Genomic DNA, 7,045 nt, shown 5'->3' with positions numbered 1-7,045 from the left:
TCCAACAGTGCTTCAATGGGAGCAATTGGAGCATCCCTTTCCCCCAAGTTTAGAGGATGGGGCAAATGAGGAAAGGGCTGGCCTTGTGGAAATGTAACTGAACTTCTACATGCTGATCAAAGGCAGGAAAGAAGTAATCCCAGGAAAAAAAAGTAAGATTTGCTTATGTGAAGAATGATACAGCCACTACAACACTGCCTTTGTAAAGCACCATAACAAAGTACTGCCACTGACTCAACCAAAGGAGGTGACAGATTCATGGAACATGACCTCTTTCCCTTAAATGCCTGAGGGTGGCTAGAAATCAAGCAGGTTTTCTTTAGGATGGACCAAAATGGTTATCAAGATCCATTACAGTATAGGCCCAGCTGCATCACAGAAAAACTCTTTAAAAGTTTTTGTCTAATACCTTTTGGGACTGCTCTGAGCAGAGTGGTCAGAACCTTGCAACTTGCAAAGTGCCACAGCCCTGAAAACTTCATGATCTAATAACACCAGAAGAGGCTGAAAATGAAAGAATAGCCAACTTCTGCCTGAAGTTGCTGCTGTGATGAACAGTTTTTCATGGAAACTGTTGTCATCTTATTGCAAAAGTCTCATACCTTCTCATCAATTTTCTCACAACACTGACTCCTTCTTCACAGCACAGCCAACAAACTCCAACTCTTTTGTAGCACTTGTCTTACTGGACACAGCTGTGGCCTGTTAAGGGCAGGCCTGTTCCTAATCTTTGGTGATTGGTACAGCTGCAACTCCTCAGGTGTGAGACTGCCTTCTGCACGATCTTTATTTTCTTACATTCTATCCCTCCACAGAAAACAATACAGTGTAAATTATTACAAAATACTGCATAACTTAACAATAAGATCCTCCCTAGTGATTCTTTCAAAAAGTGAATTTCCAATAAAGAATTCAGAACCCAACAGTATTTCATGAGAAGCCCTGGATACTGAGTTCGAGAAAAAATGGCTGACTGCATGTTAAAAATCAGATAAAATGGAGACATAAAGGATGAAGGGTTTTTCCTTTTTTTTTTTCTCCAGCTGTTACCAAACCCAGATGAAATTGACAAAATAAAACTTAAAAAATCAATTCAATATACCAAGTAAGTTTGCTGACTTTGTACTCTTTTTTTGGAACTTAAAATACTGTGTCTAATTTTAATTGGATCTTCTTCAAAACAGGTGGAATCATTACTAAATTCACATTAATGCTAGAATTTCAGAGTGTGGGGTATTTAAAGCATCCCTCTTGACCTACACTTTCTGAAGTGAAATGTTTCAATGAACACTGAATGTTATGACTTGAGCTCAGTGTGGCTGCAGCTGCACAGGCTTTTCACACCAAGTATGAACTAAATGGCATTTGTCTGTTAGCTGTGTTAGGCTTTAGCCTTAACACCACAGCAGCAAATTGCTTTATTTAGCTTGCAGATAGGAAGAGCAATGAATGAGTTAACGGTGCTCATCAATGTCTTCAGTCAAGTTTTGAATTTTATGTTATCTGCAACTATATGTTGTCCAGCGGGATTTTTCCAACATATATAAATACCTGAAGGGAGGATGCAAAGGAGAAAAAGAGCCAGGCTTTTTTCAGTGGTGCTCACTGACAGGACAAGAGGCACAAATTGAAACAGAGGAGGTTCCAGGTGAACATTAGGAAATACTTTTTCACTGTGACAGTGACTGAGCACTGGCACAGTTTGCTTAAGGAGGTTTTGGAGTCTTCATCCTTGGAAATATGTAAAAGCCATCTGGACATGGTTTTGGGCAGGTGGGTTTTGAGCAGGGAAGTTTGACCAAATGACCTCCAGAGGTCTTCTCCAACCTCAACCATTCTGTGAATCTGAGAGGTTGACACATTTTGTAATTATGAGATGTATGTTCTGGCAAGGTACCTAAACTTTTCATTGCCGACTTCTGCAGTATTGTGATACAGATGTAGAGAAAATTTGTGAAATGCTAACAGAAAGTGAATGTCACAACCAGTGATATTTTCTTGTTGTATGTACAGATATTACATTTAAACTTTTCTACCCAGTTCCCCCATTTTCAGTATGCTTTTAGTGCATGATCATTCTCCATTTGCAGCCAGCTGGGAAATACCCATTTGTGTTACCTACAGAAATAAAAGGACTAAGGATTATAGAATATTACTGATGACAAAGTTAGCTTTAGGTTCTCAGAGCTTAGAGTACACACTTGTCTTATCTTCACTACTTTAAGCAGTCTGAAAATTTAAAGATATTTTATTAGTTTTCACTTTCATCACTAGCTTGAAATACTAGTAGGGGGCAGGAGAGAAAAAAGCTTTGATTCTACAGCACAGATTGACTGGGAAACTGTGGTGCACATTGCACGTTTCAAAAAGAACATATAGCCCTCAGAAGAGGATGTTGTCTTAAATAAAGCTCTGCTCTTGTAACCTGATGAAAGGGAAGGGGGAAGCAGGGGAAGAAAAGGAAGGATATGGTGGTTATTGTATTCATGGCTTGAATTTTAGTATTTGTTCTCCACTTCTGTTGTCTACCAGCTAACCCAAGGATGTGTCAGATTATTTTATGTTTCCTCTTTGAAATTTTTTGCTCCATTGTTTATTGTAAGCTACTTGTTCACAACTGAAAGTCTTTTATAATTTCCACTGTTTGGCACAGACTCCTGATCTCTGGTAGTCAGGCAGATCTTGGATCCTGTGGCAGCAGAACTATGAAAACATGCCTTTTCTGTCTTGTTCTAGACTGCATTCAGTTTCTAGGTTCAAGGATAAATTAACTTATCTTTGTTCAACATATAGGACAAAGTCAGAGCTAATGCCAGTTCTTTTCAAGTCTATTTTGGATTGCTGCCCTTCTCTTACATCTTCTCTTTTGGTAAAGACCAAAAATACAAGTGGAAGTGAAAAATAAAATTAGTCAGACTAATAAATGCATGATCTTGAACTCACCTCTTGTGCAAATTATTTAAATTATGCTGTGACAAAAAGAAACATTTGATCTTATGGTTTCATGGAATTCAAGAGTAATATGCACAGTTTATTTTGACCTAATTCCTTTATAAAAGAAGTGAGTAGGGTACATTATTTTTATATATGTCCTTTAGTTTGGTTGTGATTAAACTTTATTCCCTCCCTAGGTAATTTTCTGGATATCTAGCAGAACCAGGCCTACAACTTGAATAAAATTGTGCTGTCTGTTATAGAAATGGGATTGAGAGGGATTCTGATAGTTCTCTCACCTTAAGTAAAGGAAAGCTTTCCTTAACCAGGATTAGTTATTAGAGTAAAAGTAGAAAATTCGAAACTGGTGGCAGCATAAATATACTGGATAGATATTTGCCTTAACAACAATAAGTTATGAGGATTTTCATAACTTGTTATGAAAACGTAACAAGTTTCCCAAAAATGTTAAGCTGCTAAATCCAACTTTAGACTTTTAAGTAAGCTGTTTCTCAAAAGTGCTGAACCTGCAGCAGTTCCCACTGAATGCTCAGGCTTGTAAATGCATGGCTGAGAGGCACGATGGCAATATCAAAGGGGAAAGGCGATTGTTTTAAAAAAACTGGCACAGTATGCTTTTGTAATATATAGCTACACTCCACAGTTTACACCAGTTTACACAGTTTACACTAAAGTTGAAATATTTACAAAACTGAGAGCACATGCAAAAGATTTATCTGATGTCCTATTGATGAAGGAGATACTAATTTGGAAAGTTAGTAGAGCTGCATTTCCATTAGAAAGCTGCTCTAAGAAGGCAGCACTAAATTCCCTACCTTGTTTTTCCTGAATAAATTAAAAAATCTGCAATTAAGGAACTGACTTTAAAGGTGTAGCATCTTATTAATGGAGATTATTTACTCTTGGCAGAGGAGATAAGCATGTCCTACTGAAACCATACAAGAACTAAATGAAAGGCTATACTGAGAAATTTGTACAATAGGTCTTAAAATGGCCTCAAACAATTTGGACATTGCACTACAGTACTCTTTTTACACAGCTTCATTTTTAGTCTGCACAAAGTTTTAATTAGAATGAAGCAGAATAATTAAAACCCCCCAAAGGCCGAGTTCTTCCAAAGGCGAGTTCAGGCATCAGGCAGTGCTTTGGTGGGCACAGGCTGCCCTCTGGCGGTCACGGCAGGAATAGCGACCGAGGCATCCGCCGCTCCAAGTGGAGCTGGAGCTGCGCCGCGGGTCCCCCTTACAAAAACATCCCCCCCGTTTCTGCCAGATAATAATTGTTTGATAATGTAGTGTTAGTATTCCTGTTATTTGGGGCAGAACCTTCCTCTCCGTCTCTTTAGATTTAGACAATCGAAAACGAATGTCACTGAATAAAAAATATCTGCACTCTTTCTTATACTGCTTCAATATTCCTATTTCCAGAGTGTTCCAGTATCAAGAAATAAAAAGAAATACTGAGAACATAATAATATTCTATATTTGGAATATTTCCAGTTATAGACATTTGACCAGACAGACTGATATAAACCTACAAAAGTCAGAAAATGGAAAAAGAGGTTGGGAGAAAGTGAGGACTGAATGACACAAAATCCCAGATGTCAGTAGGGCAGTTCTCCACAGAATGATTTACTATACATGGGTTTCCTGTTAGGCATCCACTGGAAATATTACAGCCCTCAAAAGAAACAAACAACCAGCAATATACGCTTTACTTATCTGTAAAACAGGGGAGGGATAACTCAGCAACGCACAAAGGAGAAGAAGTAATCCACCATCCTAAATTAACCTGAAAATACTACTATCTCTTACTTGGAAAGACTTGTAAGCAGCAATCTGCGTGACAGGCAAGGATCACATGTCAATGTTTCCTCAGATGATTGAACCACAGTGACTATATTGGAGCTGGTAACCTTTGCAGCTGTTAAAACAGATCTGTGTTCCTATTTTCAGGCACAGAGCTCCTTGCCCTGCAATGCTCAGCTGAACTGATCTAGATACCCAGCCTTATTTATGTGCTACCAACTCCAGAAGCAGCTGTGGACTTTGTGACTAGGAAGTAGATCAGTTAGATGTCCTCTAAAAGGGTCAAAGCTTTGGCTGACCCTTTCAAAAATCACAAAGCTAAACCAGTTAGGGATTTAATAAAGAGACAAGCATGCAATCAGCATGTCCCCACCTTTTCTGAAGCAGAATATGGTGCTTTGGAAACCCCCTGATTTCATGCAATCACTCCCAAGTTTTGTTCCCATCTGTTCTCATGGGTAAGTCAAACACACCATAATGTTGTTTCCACACCAGCTTTAGCAATGATGGCACTGACAGTGTGCCAGTTAACCAGCTCTTGCTCCCCTTCCTATTCTGTGTGTTCTCATCACATCTCTGTTTTTTTTTTTTTTTTTGTTTTTCCAGCCCTATCATGGGTCCCACATGATCAGTAAAATTTATTGGTATAATTTGTCACCTAAGAGCAAACTGTTATTCAGACTACTGCTTTTTCTTCTGCTAGACTTCTGCTGCTTTTCAATTATAAATTGCATGAAAGGCAGAGTAAAAAGCTACACTGTGTTTAACCACAAATGTGAGTCTATGCCAAACCACTGACATCTCCTCATCTGATACAGCAGTTACTCTGAGCTGTCCAAGGGGCTGCTCCCCCTCCTGCATCCTTCTGACAACCATTCTGGCAGAAAGAACAGTTGGGAGGGGAGAAGCATGAAGTGCCTACACTAAAGTGTAGAGACTGTTAGTATGTGATGGTTTTTTTTCTCAGTGTAACTTTCAATAGTATTTGAGTTGGATTTGTGTTTTGAAAAAGGGTATTTTAAAGGGGAGGAAGATCCTCTTGTCAGAGTTCCTTGCAGTCGAGGATTAAATGAAGGATCTGACCTTATACAGCAGCACTGTTTTGATCTGGGTTGTACCCTGTTGTTAGAGTGATGTAGGAACAAACACCATTGGAAAAAAAACCTTTGCATTTTTTTCAGTCAAAATATTTTGAACTCATGGAATGTGAAAATATTCAGCAAGACCTTACCTTTATCAGAGGAGCTCAATAGCTGAGACAAGGTTACATTTTATAAACATCAGGTGGAACTCCTGATTATGGAATCCTATTTGTACTGTGCTATCATACGAGAAGCAAATATTTGGAGATACAAAGCCTTTTGTTGACTTAACTCTCTGGAGTGATGCTATGGAATAATTTAGGGTGTTCACTTTGGGAGGCTCAATAAAGGTCAAACAAATCCTTTGAAAAAAATCTCTTGTACAGTACACTGCATATATAGTCCTTGTGAGGAGATTGAATAATCTTTTTACCCAACATAATTCTAGTTGAAAATATCTCTACATTATACATTATCCATATGATAAAGATACATATCATACAGATAATACAGAGAGTGTATTATCTCAATCTAGGTTCTAATATAAGTTTAGGCAGTGACTCTCTTGAGGAAGTCTGGGTTACACATTACTCCTGGAATACTGATTATTAAGGTCATGGTTATTGCAGGTAAGTGTTTGGTGTACATAGTGATTCATACAAAAAATACCCTTCATAATGCTGTCCTCATCTTAATCTATTAATATTATTTGCATTATTCTGAGATAATGTTTTGCAAACCTAGGCTGGTTATAATGCAATTCTGTTTGCACATTTTCATTCCTGCCCCCATTTCCATTAGAAAATACTCTGGCAGGAAGAAACTGATTTGTTTATATCCTCTATATATATATTGGGTTTTTTCCTGAAAATAGAAAGCAAAAAACACTTTCTAGGAGACATTTAACTTAGCTTAAATATATTTTTTGAAACTATTAGTAAGGAAGAATGAATGACAAACTATGAAGGAGTTTCTTACCTTCTTTTTCAGTTGTCCAGCATTTGCTATGTTCTCCCAGAATATTGAAATGATATATTCTGGCAATCTGTTAAATCATCAAGCTATGTAGTGTTTTGAGACTTAGACACTGTTTCAAGTACTAAAAAATGTCAAATAATCATTGTGGTAGCAGCAAAAAAAAGGTGAGTGCTGTATATCCTTGTGATTAGGACACAAGGTACTGCTGAATATAGTTTCTGC

This window comes from Ammospiza nelsoni, chromosome 4 (genome assembly GCF_027579445.1).
Source record: "Ammospiza nelsoni isolate bAmmNel1 chromosome 4, bAmmNel1.pri, whole genome shotgun sequence".
Classification (NCBI taxonomy): domain Eukaryota; kingdom Metazoa; phylum Chordata; class Aves; order Passeriformes; family Passerellidae; genus Ammospiza; species Ammospiza nelsoni.
Note: the sequence above shows the minus strand (reverse complement) of the source record.